This window comes from Balaenoptera borealis (assembly GCF_965194805.1).
Source record: "Balaenoptera borealis genome assembly, chromosome: 6".
Lineage (NCBI taxonomy): Eukaryota > Metazoa > Chordata > Mammalia > Artiodactyla > Balaenopteridae > Balaenoptera > Balaenoptera borealis.
The window spans coordinates 114,214,565-114,232,088 of NC_138863.1; the positions used below are offsets into that span (position 1 = coordinate 114,214,565).

At 41.7% G+C, this 17,524-nt stretch overlaps 1 protein-coding gene and 1 long non-coding RNA gene across 20 annotated transcripts in view; one reads left to right on the plus strand and one right to left on the minus strand.

Moving 5' to 3' along the window:
* The window catches only part of LOC309631475, a 104,158-nt gene extending 92,202 nt beyond the window's left edge, over positions 1-11,956 (minus strand). Inside the window, exon 1 of the long non-coding RNA XR_014246292.1 lies at positions 11,429-11,956. This is a non-coding gene — a long non-coding RNA (uncharacterized lncRNA). The remainder of the gene's footprint in view (positions 1-11,428) is intronic.
* NCKAP5 (NCK associated protein 5) overlaps positions 1-17,524 on the plus strand; it is a 1,102,730-nt gene that overhangs the window by 482,195 nt on the left and 603,011 nt on the right. The window contains exon 1 of one of the 19 annotated variants that reach the window (XM_082397776.1): positions 11,102-11,230. The exons of the other annotated variants lie outside the window; for them this stretch is intronic. The gene's annotated coding sequence lies outside the window, so the exon portion shown is untranslated. Of the gene's footprint in view, positions 1-11,101; positions 11,231-17,524 lie in introns of those variants that run through there. 19 annotated transcript variants of the gene reach the window in all.

The following is a 17,524-nucleotide window of genomic DNA, read 5'->3' on the forward strand; positions in this document are numbered from 1 at the left end:
TACTGAAGGACCTCTTGATTGCTTCCACGTTTTGGCAATTATGAATAAAGCTGCTGTAAACATCTGTGTGCAGGTTTTTATGTGGATGAGTTTTCAACTCCTTTGAGTAAATACCAAGGAACACGATTGCTGGATCGTATGGTACAAGTCTGTTTATTTTTGTAAGAAACTGCCAAACTATCTTTCAAACTGGCTCTACCATTTTGTACTCCCACCAACAATGTATGAGAGACCCTGTTGCCCCACATCCTCACCACCATATGGTGTTATCATAGAAGTTTGGCTATTCTAACAGGTATGTAGTGGTATCTCATTATTGTTTTAGCTTGAATTTCCTTGATGCCATGATGTGGAGCATCTTTTCATATACTTATTTGCCAGGTGAGGTATCTGTTAAGGTTTCTGGCCCATTTTTAAAATCAGGTTGTTTGTGTTCTTATTGCTGAGTTTCAAGAGTTGTTTGTAAATTGTGGATAACAGTCCTCTATCAGATGTGTCTTTTTGCAAATATTTTCTCCCAATCTGTGGCTTGTCTTCTCACTCTCTTGATACTATATTTCACTGAGCAGAAGCTTTTAATTTTAATGAAGTCCAGCATATCACTTATTTCTTTGATGTTATATCTATAAAGACATCACTGTACCCAAGGTCATCTAGAGTTTCTCCTATGTTATCTTCTAGGAGTTTTATGGTTTTGTGTTTTAAACTTATGTCTATTTTGATCCATTTTGAGTTAATTTTTATGAAAGGTGTAAAGTCTGAGTCTAGTTTTTTTTGCATATGGGTTTCCAGATGTTCTAGCACCACTGTTGAAGAGACTGTCTTTGTCCTACTGTCTTTTCTCCTTTGTCAAAGATCAGTTGACTGCATTTATGGGGGTCTATTTCTGGTCTCTCCATTCTGTTCCATTAATCTATCTGTCCTTTCACCAATATCACACTCTCTTGATTACTGTGGCTTTATAATAAGTCTTGAAATTGGGTAGCATCAGTCCTCCAAACTTGTTCTGCTTTACACATTTAGTCTTTAATCTGAGTTTGTTTTTTGGGACTGGTCTGAGTTCTTTATTCACATAGAAAGTGGACTTGCTGCTATTGTTTCAGTAGTCAATCCCTCCCCCACTAATTAACGACACATTTCTGTCATACACCTTGATTCCATATATGTGCATCTGTTTCTAAGCTCTTTCTATTTCATTGATGCATCTATCTATCTCACTTACCTTTTTAATTGCTTACCTTTTTAGTAAGGTACCTGACCCTTTTCTGGATGTTACTGGAGTCACCATTCTTAAAGATTAGTTGCTTATTTTTAGCCTTTCTCTCTTTTATAAATGTTTCAAGATCAGCTGGTAAAGTTCAGCGTATAAATCTGCTGGGATAAATGGGTTTGCATCATAGGCTAAACCTTATTTGGTCATTCCATATTACTATTCCCATTATTATTGCTACTATTTTTATTTTTCACATTGATGTTTTGCTTTATTTAGGATTTTTGAGACTGCATTCATTAATTTTCCTTTCCCATATGGTACATGTTTACTTTTAGTATCGAGGTCATTCTAGATGACTCATAAAAGTCTCTCCTCTCTCCTTTTTCTCCCCCTTCATTTCATGCTTTCTCCCACCACTCCGCTCGCCTTCTTTTTCTATTTTCTAGAACTTTTCCTGTAAGATTTGGACATTAGAGTTTTTGTACTGTTTTCAAGCTTTGTAAAAACTGCCCTAAAAAAAATCTGGGCCCACAATTCAACAATAAAAAGATGAATAATCCAATATAAAAATGGGCATAGGAGCTGAAATTTATCCAATGTGATATATTCATACAATGGAATATTATTTGACAACAGGAAGGAATGAAATACTGATACGTGCTACAACAGGACAGATCTTGAAAGCATTATGCTAAGTCAAAGACGCCAAACCCAAAAGGTCACATACTGTATAAGTGCATTTATATGAAATGTCCAGAATAGGCAAATTTATAGAGATAGAAAAGTAGATTGTTGGTTACGTCTGGCTGGAGAATGAAGAGTGACTGCAAATAGGTACTGTGGGGTTTTTTTGGGGGGTGATGAAAATTCTTCTAAACTTAAACGACGATGATGGTTGCATGACCTGCACATGCTAAAGACAAATGAATTGTACGCCTTAAATGGGTGAATTTTATGGTATGTGAATTATATCTCAATAAAGGTGTTTTTAAAATCTAGGCCTATGGATTATGCAGGGGTAAATTTTAATTTTCAACTATTGAATTGATCTCTTGTTCAAGATTCTGTTGATTCTTGAGTTTTATGGAAAGATTTTTAAAATTTTAGGACATTGATCATTTTACCTGTTTTAAAATTTATTGCTGTAAAGTTGCTCACAATGAAGTAGTCCTATTATTTTAAATCTCTGTTGTATCCTTAGTTATGGAGCCTTTTTTATTCTTAAGCTTATTGATTTATGTCTCCTCTGTTTTTCATTAATCTAAGCAGGTATTGTTTTATTGATCCTATATTAATGTTCTGTTATACTTTATTAGATTTTGATTTTATCTTTATTAATTCTTTTACTCTACTTGTTTATTGCTGTTAGACTTTGTCTACCCTCTTCGCTTGGAGGCTTTGCACATTAATTTTCCAATTTTCTTCATTTCCAGAATATGCACTAAAATTATGAATTTCTCTCTATGTACCCCATTAGTTCTTTTCATCTTACAAGTTTTGATACATAGTGTTTTAAGACATCAAATTCTAATTTTTTCTAATTCCTTTATATTTAATTATTGATCCATGGGTTTTATAAGTGTGTATTTTTTTCATTTTTACTAAGAAAAAATTCAATGTATAGAAAAATTAAAAGACCAGGGCAATGAAACACGCATCTATCTACAACTTGGCATCAATAAATATTAGTATTTTTGTTTCATATATATTTTTTCCAAAGTGAGTGGTAAACACAATGATACTTCACCCTGAATACTTTAGCATGTGTCTTTTAAAAATAAGGACCACTTCCTTTATAGCCACAATATCATTTTCACCATTAGGAAAAGTAATAAAATTTCTCTTATCCTATCCAGTAGCAGCCTTATTTGAATTTCTCCAATTGTTTCCAAAGTGTCTTTTATATCTTTTAATTTGGACCAAGATCTAACCCCATTCATTTCATTTAGTTATGTCATATCTCGTTTAATCTGTTTTTAGTGCTCTACTTTCTTCTACCCAGACACTGACTTTTTGAAGTGCTGCAGAGCACCTTGTATTCTGCGTATGCCTCATTGTTTCCTTGTGGTACTATTTATCTGATCCTTTATCTTCCATACTTCTTATAAGCTGGGAATTATGTCAAGGGCCTTGCTTAGGTTCAGATTAAACATGGTTTTTGCAAGAATACTCCATAAGTGACACAACGCACTTCTCACACAGCATCATATAAGCAGAAACGCGTCAGGGGATCTCTCCCTTGTATAATGTAACTTTTCCCTTGGCAATTAACAAAAAATCAGGAGGTGATATTTGATACTGGATGAGTATTTTCTTTTCCATCAATCTGGTACGTAATGACTTTGGCATCTACTGGTGATTTTAATTTGGATCAGTTACTTCATTGGGGATTACAAATTGGTGATTTTTTTTTAATTTTTTAACATCTTTATTGGAGTATAATTGCTTTACGGAGGTGTGTTAGTTTCTGCTTTATAACAAAGTGAATCAGTTATACATATACATATGTTCCCATATCTCTTCCCTCTTGCATCTCCCTCCCTCCCACCCTCCCTATCCCACCCCTCTAGGTGGTCACAAAGCACCGAGCTGATCTCCCTGTGCTATGCAGCTGCTTCCCACTAGCTATCTATTTTACGTTTGGTAGTGTATATATGTCCATACCACTCTCTCACTTTGTCCCAGCTTACCCTTCCCCCTCCACGTGTGCTCAAGTCCATTTTCTACGTATGCGTCTTTATTGCTGCCCTGCCCCTAGGTTCATCAGAACCTTTTTTTTTTAGATTCCATATATATGTGTTAGCAGACGGTATTTGCTTTTCTCTTTCTGACTTACTTCACTCTGTATGACAGTCTCTAGGTCCATCCACCTCACTACAAATAACTCAATTTCGTTTCTTTTTATGGCTGAGTAATATTCCATTGTATATATGTGCCACATCTTCTTTATCCATTCATCTGTCGATGGACACTTAGGTTGCTTCCATGTCCTGGCTATTGTAAATAGAGCTGCCATGAACATTTTGGTACATGACTCTTTTTGAATTATGGTTTTCTCAGGGTATATGCCCAGTAGTGGGATTGCTGGGTCCTATGGTAGTTCTATTTTTACTTTTTTGAGGACCCTCCATACTGTTCTCCATAGTGGCTGTATCAATTTACATTCCCACCAACAGTGCTAGAGGGTTCCCTTTTCTCCACACCCTCTCCAGCATTTATTGTTTGTAGATTTTTTGATGATGGCCATTCTGACCAGTGTGAGGTGAAACCTCATTGTAGTTTTGATTTGCATTTCTCTAATGATTAGTGATGTTGAGCATCCTTTCATGTGTTTGTTGGCAATCTGTATATCTTCTTTGGAGAAAAGTCTATTTAGGTCTTCTGCCCATTTGTGGATTGGGTTCTTTGTTTTATTAATATTGAGCTGCATGATCTGCTTGTATATTTTGGAGATTAATCCTTTGTCCATTGCTTTGTTTGCAAATATTTTCTCCCATTCTGAGGGTTGTCTTTTTGTCTTCTTTATGGTTTCCTTTGCTATGCAAAAGCTTTTAAGTTTCATTAGGTCCATTAGTTTATTTTTGTTTTTATTTGCATTTCTCTAGGAGGTGGGTCCAAAAGGATCTTGCTGTGATTTATGTCATAGAGTGTTCTGCCTATGTTTTCCTCTAAGAGTTTGATAGTGTCTGGCCTTACATTTAGGTCTTTAATCCATTTTGAGTTTATTTTTGTGTATGATGTTAGGGAGTGTTCTAATTTCATTCTTTTACATGTAGCTGTCCAGTTTTCCCAGCACCACTTATTGAAGAGGCTGTCTTTTCTCCACTGTATACTCTTGCCTCCTTTATCAAAGATAAGGAGACCATATGTGCGTGGGCTTATCTCTGGGCTTTGTATCCTGTTCCATTGATCTATATTTCTGTTTTTGTGCCAGTACCATACTGTCTTGATTACTGTAGCTTGTAGTATAGTCTGAAGTCAGGGAGCCTGATTCCTCCAGCTCCATTTTTCGTTCTCAAGATTGCTTTGGCTATTTGGGGTCTTTTGTGTTTCCCTACAAATTGTGAAATTCTGAGATAAGCCTCCTCTTCTCAATGGGAAAGCACTGTAATTCCCCTACCAAAAGAATCCTTTATTCTTTTATTTATTGAAATATAGTTTATTTACTGTTATGTTAGTTTCAAGTGTACTGCAAAGTGATTCATAAACTTACTTTTATCAAGGTTTCATTTACATGCAATAAAATTCACCGATTTTTAGGTGTACAATTTGATGAGTTTGACAAAATATAGTGTTGTAACCACCACAATCATGATATAGAATATTTTTCACATGCCAGTACTTCCCTTTTGTGCCTCTGTATAGTCAAATCCCCTCTCCATCCCCAACCCCAGGCAACACTGATCTTCTTTTTGTCTCTAGATTTTTTTTAGAAGCAAATGAAATCAAACAAAAGCCAATCACAAAGTATGATATTCTTTCATTTTGCATAATGAAAAGAATGAGATTTATGCATGTTAAGTTTATCAGTAGTTGGTTACTCTTGATTGCTGGGTAGTATTTCATGGTATGGATGGATCTACCAGAGGTTGCTTATCTATTTACAAGTTGATGGAAATTTGGGTTGTTTCCAGTTTGGGGATATTATGAATAAAGCTGCTATAAACATATACATGCAAGTCTTTATGTCAACACGTTTTCACTTCTCTTGGGTAAATACCCAGGAGTAGAATTGCTGGATGGTCTTTTTAAGTGCATGGTTAACTTTTTGAGAAACTGCCAATTGGCTTTTCAAACTTGCCATACCATTCTGCATTTCCACCAGCAATGTATGAGAAATTAAGTTGCTCTACATCATTGCCAACACTTGTTATTGTTAGTCTTTTTAACTTTGTCAATTCTAGTGGGTGTGAGTAAAACTAATTGAGATTTTAATTTGCTTTTTTCAATGACTAATAAGGATGAGCATCTTTTTTTTTTAAGATTAATACATTTATTTATTTTTTAGCACCTTTAATTATTATTTATTTATTTATTTATTTATTTTTGGGGCTGTGTTGGGTCTTCGTTTCTGTGCGAGGGCTTCCTCTAGCTGCAGCAAGCGGGGGCCACTCTTCATCGCGGTGCGCGGGCCTCTCAGTATCGTGGCCTCTCTTGTTGTGGAGCACAGGCTCCAGACGCGCAGGCTCAGCAGTTGTGGCTCACGGGCCCAGTTGCTCCGTGGCATGTGGGATCTTCCCAGACCAGGGCTCGAACCTGTGTCCCCTGCATTAGCAGGCAGATTCTCAACCACTGCGCCACCAGGGAAGCCCAGGATGAGCATCTTTTCATGCAATGATTTGTCATTGTTATATCTTCTTGGATAAGAATGTATTTAAATCTTTTGCTCATTTTAATTGGGTTGTTGTCTTAAGTTGTAAGATTACTCATAGAAGAATATTTTAACTTCTATATGTATGTGAGTTGTTTCTTTGTTACTAATTTAAATTTTATTGAACATGATCTGAGAAAATGTTCTATATGAAACTTGTGGGCTAGAAATCTTTGGTCTATTGACATTGCTTACTGAAAGGGAAACATCTCTCTTCCCTCTCAGAAACCTTGTCCTACGCCAATATTTCTTGAATTTTACAATAGACGACCCCTCCGAAATCATCCATGGACCTTAAGTTGAGAAATACTTTGCAGAATAAGGCATTTGATCCTTCATTGATTCATTACTTGATTTAGCACACACTGAATACCTTTCATGCCCCGATCTTTACTTAGGTGCTGGGACACCCTGGATGTTGTACTGTAAACAGACAAGAGATAATTAAGTTTTTCTCTACCCTTTATCAACTCTCTCATTAGCCTTCCTACTTGTTCTTTTGGGTTCTCTATGGAGAAAATCATATCAGGAGACTGATTAGCATATCACTCCCTCCTTTTTAATTTAATTTTATATTTTATTTATTTTTGGCTGCGTTGGGTCTTTGTTGCTGCGCGCAGGCTTTAGTTGTGGCGAGAGGGGTCTGCTCTTCATTGCGGTGCATGGGCTTCTCGTTGCGGTGGCTTCTCTTGTTGCAGAGCTCGGGCTCTAGGGACGCGGGCCCAGTAGTTGTGGCGCACGGGCTTAGCTGCTCCGTGGCATGTGGGATCTTCCCAGACCAGGGATCGAACCCGTGTCCCCTGCACTGGCAGGCGGATTCTTAACCACTGTGCCACCAGGGAAGTACCACTCCCTCCTTTTTGAAATACCTTCTATACTAGGTTCCTGGGGGAGTCCACTCTCCTGGTTTACCTTCTCTATCTTTGGTTGCCACTTGGGGTGGCCTCCTTTTTTGGTTCCTCTTCATCCTCTTGACTTTTTAAAGTTGGCATGCCTCTCAGGATTTAATCCTTGAACATGTTCTCTTTTCTAACTACTCTCAGCCTTAACGACCTACCCAATCTGATGAATTTAACCATCTATACAACTCCCAAATTTACATCTCCACCCTGGACTTGTGCCTTGAACATAATACATGAATATTATTCAACTGCCTTCTCAATATCTCATTTTGGTTGGCAAACATCAATAATAACAATAACAGCCATCAACATATACCCCACTAACACAAGCTCCAGCACCGCAAAGATTTATATGGTCCTTAGCAAAAACCAGGAACTATTCTAAGGGCTTTGCATAAATTAACTATTAAAAAAATTTAATTTAGTAGGCATCCAATACTGAACCTTGGGTTCTTCCACCAAAATTTACTCTAACCATAGTCTTTCCCATTTCAATTAATAGCAACTCCATTCTTTTCGCCTCTAAAGTCCAAACACTTGGAGTTATTTTTATTCCTTCCTTGATTTCCAAACCCTCTCTCCTGAGCAAATACTGTTGGCTCTAAATTCAAAACCATCCCAAACTGCCAGCAGTTCTCATTATTCTTCTTGCTAGGGTCCCGTGCAAGTCATCCTCTCTTACCTGGATTCTGCCCAGTAGCCTAATAACATATCTCCCCCTTTCCTTCCTCTTTTTCTCCTATAATTAATTTGCAATACGGTAGCCAGAATGATTCCTTAAACAAAAGTCAGATCACGAAGTTCCTCTGCTCAAGATCCTCTGCCTCCCTGCCCCTCCCACACCCCTTAGAGTAAAAGCCAGTCCTTAAACTGGACTAAGTCCCACCCAATGATCTGCCCTCTCAGACTACCCCCATGAACCCTCTGTTCCATCCCTCGGTTCCATCCCTTTGCCTCACTGCTGTTCTTAGGCCTCACCCAGGCACACTTACCTCTAAGGGCCACTGCACCTGCTCTTTCTGCTTCCTGGGACCATCTTCCCTCAGATACCTGCATGACTTACCTGCTTCCTCCCCTCCTTTATTTACTCACACGTAGCACTTTCAGTGGGATCATCACTGAGAACTCTGTTTAGACTTGAATATCACCCAGCCCTCCCTGCTTTATTTTTCTCCATAGCACTGATTGCTTTCTAACAGAAAATATTATTTCCTTATTCTTTTCTAATGTCTGTCTTCCCCTCCAGAATGTAAGTTCCACATGGTCAAAATGGTTTTTTCTGATTTTTTTACTCATATTTATTTCCCCTCACTGACACATAGTATAAGCACTCAATCAATGACTGAGAAGTAAATAACTGAGAGAACTGGGCAGGATATATTTTGAAGAACCAAGGACATGATGAATTGGAGGTGGGGCCATCAATTTCGCCTATCACTTACTCAGTCCCGATGCAATGCCCCCCTCCCCACCAGCAACTTGGGGGGAAAAAACACTGCAGAACACAGCAGGAAGGTGCCTGCAGCCCACGGTCTGACTCTCCACTCAACTTTTACCTCCGTGGACAACACCAATTTCTTGGACACTGTTCCTTAAATTACTCACCAGCATGATATTTCATTCTGGTGGAGAGGAGGACCTTTTTGGAAATATTTATTTCTTGGTACCATTTTGATCAATCTTTTAACAAAATCTTTAAGATTAACAAACACATTAAACAAATTGACAATGAAAAATCACAAACATTTAAATCTTAATGAAAACATCTTAAAATCGGATCCATAGCTGTTCTTGACGTATATTATTTACTTACTGGGGAGAGGAACCCTTGAACTTCATTTTATCTCACCTGTCAAGCCACAGTGATGTAAATGATTTTAATTCTGAGCTGTAAGTCAAAACTCCAAACCATTGGTACTCATGGAGTGCCCATGATTGCATAATGCTGTTGTAAGTACCACTGGGCTGTAAAATAAATAGAGGACACAGTCTCTGGCTAGATAATTTGGGGCTTACTGTGACCACATTTCTCAACTATAGCATAAAGCAAAAGAAAGATTTGAGCACTAATTTGAAGCTCTATTCAATTTTCACAGTAAAGTATACTTACTTTTGCCTAGCTCTTATACCTATCTGAATAAATGGCTTAACATTTTTCTTCCACGTTTCAACTGGTGATTGGTTTATCCAGCAAATTATTTCCCTAACAAATACTGTCATTCAGGATAATTGAACTTTTCCAGCACTTAAGAAGAATGTACAAAACCAGGCATAATCCCATTGGTTGTATTCTTTATGCTTTAAGATTTATGTATATCTAGGACTGCTGTTTTATTAAAAGAGAAAAAAACTTTTGCCATAATCCTCAAAAGCCTATGACCAGTAGAAATATGGCATATTAAAATAGTTAAAAGTATATTACGGAAAGGAGCACCGTATTTCATCTGTAGAAGAAACTGTTAGTTGGAAAAAAATATCAGTTTTAGAAGTCATGATTTTCTAATAAAGTAACATTTCTTTAAGAAGAGCATTTCCACAAGAATATGGGGGGAAATAAGAGAATTCTTTAAACTTAGGCTGGGGCTAAACTGAGTGCAGCATTTTCTTGCCCAAATCAGGTTTTCCTTTTACCTCTCAAAATGCCAACAGGAGGCAAAGGGCCCAGCTTCATCGCGAATTACACGCTGATTCTCCCTCCATCAACTTGATCCCCAAATGTACTTGGGAACCAACTTCTGACTCCAGACAAACGACTGTTAGTTCCAGCTCTTACCTGCCAATTACAATACTGTACTTTGGATATCCGTGCCAGTCTCTGGATCAGCCTGATGATAAGGTTACAGGACCTGTTTGTTCAGTTCATTAGCAGAAATTCGTTCCACCCAGACAGAGCAAGCAGCGGTTTGGGATGCGGGTAAGGGGAGGGCTATGCCAGGGGCCTGCCGGGATGGATTGATTTTTCTTACTGGGAACTGGGAAAGGAAAGCACTATTTCTCTTTCGGGATCCCCATTTCCCCTTCCAGTTCCTCTGTTTGGGGCAGACAATAGAAGCCTCACAGGCCCCCCTCTCCCCGCGCGGGTCCCTGTCGCCCCCTCCTCCCCTCCCCTCACCCACCGGCTTCCCCAACTCCGGCTCCAGGCAGAGATTTGTCAGACCCGTTCGGTTGAGACTGATTATGATTGCAGCAGATGGGCCGGATTTGACAGCCTGATCCTAAGCAGCTTCTGATGGGGGGACGGCGGAGGGGCGGGGAGGGGGAGAAGGTGGGGGGCGGGAATCTGTGGGACGGAGCCGCCTGCTAGGAGCGCACCGCGCGGCCCCGCCAGGCGCGACGGGGCAGCTGTTTAACGCGCGCCTCCGGGAGGAAAGTGGCTCGCGGACCCGAGGGGCCTCCCGGAAGGCCGGGGGAAAAGTCCATTGCCGAGAGGGCACCGAGACACCGGGAGGCAGGCGCAGGAAGACCTGCGCAACACAAAGCGGAAGAGCGCACGGAGGAGGCTCGGCTGCCGGGCGCGCGTGGGCGGCGCGGCGCGCGTGGCCCCGGACGCCTCCGCGAGCGCCGGACGCCTCCGCGAGCCCCGGACGCCTCCGCGAGCCCCGGACGCCTCCGCGAGCCCCGGACATGGCAAGTTGGTCAACTCCAAGCTCCGCGGCCAGCGCCTTGCTGCCCCCGAAGTGACCGCACTGCAGGGTCTGCCCACCCCGACCCCGACCCGCTGCAAAATGCTCCACCACTGGCCAGGTAAGGAGACGCCAGCCCGCTCCCCTCCCGGGCGCGCCGGCCGCGCACGCCGCCCGCGCTCCCTAGCCTGACCCTTCGGCCCCTTTGCTCCCACTAGTCCGCGCGGACTCCCTGCTTCTGTGCCTCCCTCTGGTCTCCTCGGTCCATCTCTGCCCTCTACCGCCCTCCTTCACCGTCGCCCTTCTTTTTCCACCTTACCGGATCCCAACAGCAGGGGGAGAAGTTCGGAGAGGTGGCACGAGGTCACGGGCTCTCTTCCCCAAGCGCCTGCACCTGGCCTCGCTCCTCAGGCGGTGGGTGGGAGCCGGGTGTGCGTGCTTTCATCCCCCTTCCGGCTCCCACGCAGTCCGAGCCCCGCACAACACGCATGCACGCGCGTGCACACACACACACACACCCGCCCTCTTTTCCACCCGTGGGACCTCGCTTTTGCGCTGGAAGCGCAAATGAAAACAAGCACACGTGCAGACACAGTTCCACGTTGGCGTCCTCCAGAGACTCCTAAAGGGGGAAGGGGTGGCGGGGAAGGCGCGGATCTTGACAACTCCGACGCACCCAAGCACAGCACCAGTGCCCCTTTTGCCCCTTGGCGTTGACTTCTGTTTCCCGGGGCCAGCAGAGCCAGGCGCCTCCAAGGGGGCCCGGGAGGCTGCTGTACTTGGCACAGGCAATGTTGTGCCGCCGGAAACCCTTCGTCCCCTGACCCCCGGGGGCCAGCGGCCTGGGCCACCTTGTGGCCCCTGGGGTCTGCCTTCATCCCCACCCCCTCCCCAGGCCCATCACCAGTGGGTCCCTGACCTTGTCTACCCGGCTCAGGGCGTCTGGCCCTGGCAGCCCCTCACTGGCTGCTGTCGCCCCAGCTCGCCAGGAGCTACTGGTGTGTGCCCTGTTGCTACTGGCAACTGCCTGTGCCGAAAGCTCAGCCCCTACCGCAGCTTAATGCTGATTGATGGGCAGAAATGCGATATTTTCTGGAGCTCAGCGGCTACGCTGCGGCAGGGGCCCTCCCCGCCGCTGGAGCCCTGCAGACTGCCTGCTACCCTTCCCAACTCTAGGCCCCGCCCCGCCCCAGCCCACCCCTTAGTAAAAAGGGGCTCTTAGGATATCCTCATCCCCTAGGCGTAGGTTTGGTGCCTGCATTTGCTTTCCTGAGTCACCAGCAGTCTCCCCCGAGTGAGTTTCCCTTCTTATTCTCAAGGATTCTATTGCGACGGATAAACGGGGCCGCTGTTTCTGGACGCGATCATCTTCCTTTCTACTGTCAGCTCACACACACCGCATCCTACACATAGTTACTTAAAATAGATCACGTCTTTAATGACCGGAAGTGTTCCTGCAAGTGCTCAGGAAAGCATTTTCCAAAAATAATTCCTTTCCTATCGGTACCTCTTCCTCAGCGACTCCTCTCCTCCCACTGCACTGCCTCTTCCCTTCTCCCGCAGAGAGCTGGTCCTTTCCAACCCAGAAAGACACAATCTGGGGAATAAGCCTGAGCTTGGGGTGTTCAGTGCTGGGATGACCTTTACCACTTCTGTGTTTTCGCATATTAACCCCCCAAACTCATTACCACCTCCCCTTTTCTGGGATGGCAGCTTCCTCCTCTAAGCTATTGTGAACTAATAGAAATTTTTCCGGACTAATAGCAATTCCTGTCCCCATCTGTACCCCTTCCCTTCCTCCCCAGTACTGAGGGCAAAGGGCCAGATTTTATTATCAATGAAATTATCTTTAAAAGAAGTTTTTGTTCTGCAGTATTTTTCTGAGCACCCCAGTATTTTGAGCAGAGTATTTTCACTATCTAAATTGTCATGCCTAGCTTCGTTTTGCCCGTGGACATTCATTTGGAAAACGATGTGACATTTTGAAGTCATTCATTTGTTCGTGCCAACAAAACTTTCTTGTGAGGTTCTCCAGTGTGGGACACCAACCAAGGCCCTGAGTTGGGAATGGAGCAGAGACAGAGCCCAAATGGCTGTCATCATTCTAAAGCCTCCATTATAGCTGGATTGTGGTTATTGCCATGATGGTTAATATTATAACAGCACACTACATTTGACCAGGACTTTACAGTTTACAAAAGGCTTTCACAGGCTTTATCTGCTTTAATCCCAGCAGCAGGAATTTTAAATAGCAGGGATTCCACCAAAAGGCCCAGTAAGGCTCATCAATCCTGCTTAACCAAAAAGAAAAAGAATCTTGCAAATCATCCCAACAGCTGATGGAGCTTTAAAACACAGAATAAACAATTCAGAAGAAGCTTATGAAGCTTAGTTAGCGGAATGCAGCTTGGGGAAGATAAGTGAAATGCATGGAACATGCACCGTACCAGAAAGGCATCCTGGGAAGAAACTCCATCCTGAGAGGGCTGGCGGCTGGAGGTGGAGGCTTTCTGGGGCTCTGGACTATTGCCTCATCCCAGGATCTAAAATGGGATGAAAGTGTTAGCGCAAAGTTGCTGGGAGACTAGCAAATTAAGCAAAATGAGTAGGCAAGACGTTACTTTCTTTAGCTACAAGGCATTCTTGAGATATCCGCAAGTTTCTGGTATATATTTACTTTAGAAGTGAAGCAATTTTCTGTACTTAGAGCATAAAACACGAGTTTTTGTGCCTTGTCTGAGCCATATGAAGACAATCAGGGTTTTGGTCATTTTTCACCCACTACTTTGAAAACTGGGGTTGTCTATGAAAACAGATGGATAAATAGAAATTTCTCTTTGTTATCATTTATAGGGAAAATGTACAGAAGGCCTTTATGTAGATTTGTTCCTTTTCTCTTACCCTTCAACATGGAGGGCAGCTGTCTCTCACGTCTCAGCTGTGAATATCATTCGTGACTCTCCTCCAGAAACGATGTCTAGAATGCCAACTGATAGATAGAAAATTTGGTTGGCATTTCAGACATCATGCGAGGCTCTTGTTTGTCATTTTGAAAAGTTTTATTCCGAGAAGGTTTACAAGCAAGATGGTATATCATAAGGAGCTGATTATGGCCAGAGGCTGGCTGTGGGTACCACTAGATAACAGATAAGCCAAGAAAGTAATCACAGAGTAAGGTCTGTTGTTAGGAAAGAATGGAGATACCCAAGGAAGCTTTTTCTTACTTAGTAACATGAGGCTCTGTGGAAACCTTTAGATGTGTTGGTTTTTCGGTTTTTGGTTTTTTGGTTTTTCTTTGCTGGAGAATCTTTTTTTCCAATCCTGTTACTCTTATTTGGCATTCCCATGTATTATTTTCATTCTTAGACATTATAACATTTTGACTAGAGCTGAACTTACATGTTTAGGTTGATTGTATGTCAATGAAAAACACATTATATATGTATTATATGTATGTATTTTATACATATATGTATTTTTTTTGGTGGGGGGATTCGATTGGACCTAGTGGACCCTCCTCTGACAGGGGACTTCTGCAGCTTCTGCTGGATCCCTGAGGTTTTCAAATGAAGTTTAGAGAGAGGTGTGGTTGATTCCAACCCTAGGCATCCTCCTCTGATTTTCTTATTTAATGTGAGAGACATGAACAGAGGAAAGTTGTGGGCACTGTGATGATGGCTAACGTCACCCTGGTTCAGGGGGGTCGGTCTCCCCCCCGACTCTCTAATCTGAGGCCCCGTTATTTTCTGTTCAATAAATATTTGTTGAGGAGCATTTTTAGAGACCAGGCTCTGCGTTCCAAGCCTCCTTGCTTTTTCTGCAGAGCTGTGCCATTTCATCTGATCCATTAGCTGTGTTCCTTTCAAATATCTGATAGTTTTGCCCTTTGGGCTTTCTGTAGGTGTGGTTTAAAGGACACAGAACGTGGGTGGTTGAGAGGCTTTCTTGCTGCAGTGAAGTCCTACGGTATTGCTGCCGAAGGCTGCTGCCTCTGACCAAGATTGCTTTCTAAATATTACTCTCTTCCAGTCTTCTCTCTCCCAGTAACTCTGTTCATGTGTCTCCCCCTGCTCAGTCTTCTTAGATGGTAGTGGATTAAGTAAACAGTCCCTGTGAATTTGTTGCTCATCTCAGACAGCATGACTATTTCATGTTACTTGATATGACCTTAACCTACAAAATGTGTTAAGGAGGATGCTGGTACCCAGGTTCTCAGGCTCTGTGACAGCCAGGGAGAGTTGAAAAGAAGGAAAGCAAATGGATCAGTGTATGTTGTGTTGTGTTGTGTTGAAAGATGTCGAAAATAGGTCATGGCGCTTACTGCTGTAGGTAAGACTATGGCCTCTAAATGGATCGTGAACTCAGAGTGTTACTAAAACTGCAGGTTACCTGGCAGGTGGTTAAGAGTTTAAACCTAGGAGTCTTGTAGACCTGGACTCAGATCCTGATACCATCGATGTAATCTGAGGCAAAGTTATTAATGTCTATAACTAACCTCGATGTGGTTTCCGTATTAATAAAAGAGAAAACAATATGCATTTATAAGGTGTAAAGTATAAAGTCTAACATATTTCAAGGGCTTAGGACAGTCCCGAATGCTCAAGGAGATTAGCATACGCTCTCTTCTGTGGTCTTTTCATGTTATTTTCCATTTGGTTGAGACCTAGTAAGACTGCCTTTTTCACATCCATCTCATCTTTGAACCAGCTCCCAGTACACCACAGAGGACAACCATTATAGGGAAGTTACAGTTTAAAGCCCTTACAGCTACTTTCTGAAGGGGCACATGCCTTCCACCAGTATGATGGGAGATGACACCTCTTTCTCTCTTTGAAATGCAAACAGTTTAGTCTCTAAGGTAAACCTAGAAACTTTCAGTTAACGTTCAGTTCATCCACTGCCTGGGAAAGGCACTGTGTTTCACACAGTGCAGGGATGCAGAGATGAAAAACACAGTTCTCAGCTTTCAAGGTGGAAGAGAGGAGGTGTCGATATGATAAGAAAAAAACCAGCATAATAATAAGGAACGTCATCATAATAAAGACAGCTGTCACTTAGTAAGCCCTGGTGTGTGTCAGACACATACTTTTTTTTTTTTTGTCTATTCATCATTCTCTTTGAAAAGTGCTTTTTTTTTTTAACATCTTTATTGGAGTATAATTGCTTTACAATGGTGTGTTAGTTTCTGCTTTATAACAAAGTGAATCAGTTATACATATACATATGTTCCCATATCTCTTCCCTCTTGCGTCTCCCTCCCTCCCACCCTCCCTATCCCACCCCTCTAGGTGGTCACAAAGCACCGAGCTGATCTCCCTGTGCTATGCGGCTGCTTCCCACTAGCTATCTATTTTACATTTGGTAGAGACACATAGTTTTTTAAAGGCGGCAACAGTCTTGAGATCTGTGAGAGAGATGTTATTTCTCCATTGTAGAGATATGATATTATAAAGGTAAACTTAAGTTTCATAGCAGTGTTATTAACAAAATACTATTGGCTGTAAAGGAGAGAGTTATCCTTACCAGAGAAACCTACCTCAGGTGGTTTGAATGAGTTTTTTGGAAATATTGATAGTGTTTTATTTAATAATTACATTATCCAAGGTTGGATTTGGGTTCAACAATCTCTTGATCCCTTACACTCTGTTCACAGCATTATAGAAAAGAGAGAAAGAAAAGACTGGGCTTTGTTAACCAGCCAGCGAGGAATTCATTCTCTTCCCTTTCTCAGTTCTTTGTTCATTTTTATTGCAAATGCCTCCAGGAAAAATGTCTTACCTCCCTTGTGAAGTTCTTCCTTAGTTTAAAGACCACATTATCATCAGTGACTTTTTGGATTTATTTCTGTTTTTTTATCGTATAACATTGAGGCTACCAAAATTTTCTCTAATGTAAATCATATCAAGTTTATAAATACACATTTGCATGTGCCAAATGGTTAGTATGGCATTCTAAAATAGCACAGATTATTGACCACTGGCGTCAGAGTCAAATATAGGATTCAACACACGTTTCACCTGATGCAAATTCTGATAACTTGACTTCTCCTCTTTTGTTTTTCCTTTTAGTCACACCTTGTTTTTTCACCTAAACATGCTAATATTCTAATATTGTAATGCTGTTCTCCATACCTCCTCCCTGGTGACAGGTGTCCAAACTCAGCTGTCACTCTCCATCTTTTTCCCATTGAGATTGTATAAAATGGACTGTCTTCTCAAATTTCTAGAGTGATGCTTTTATCTTAGGAATCCTAAATTTGCCTGAATCACTGCAACATGAAAAGGGAATCACATAGGCTATCTAAATATTTGTTGGGCATATGAATTTTAATCCTTCATAATGATATTTTTAAGGGAAACAGGTATTCACTTGAGAAGGCATAGATTGATCTTTACAACTCAGTGTCCGCTGTGTT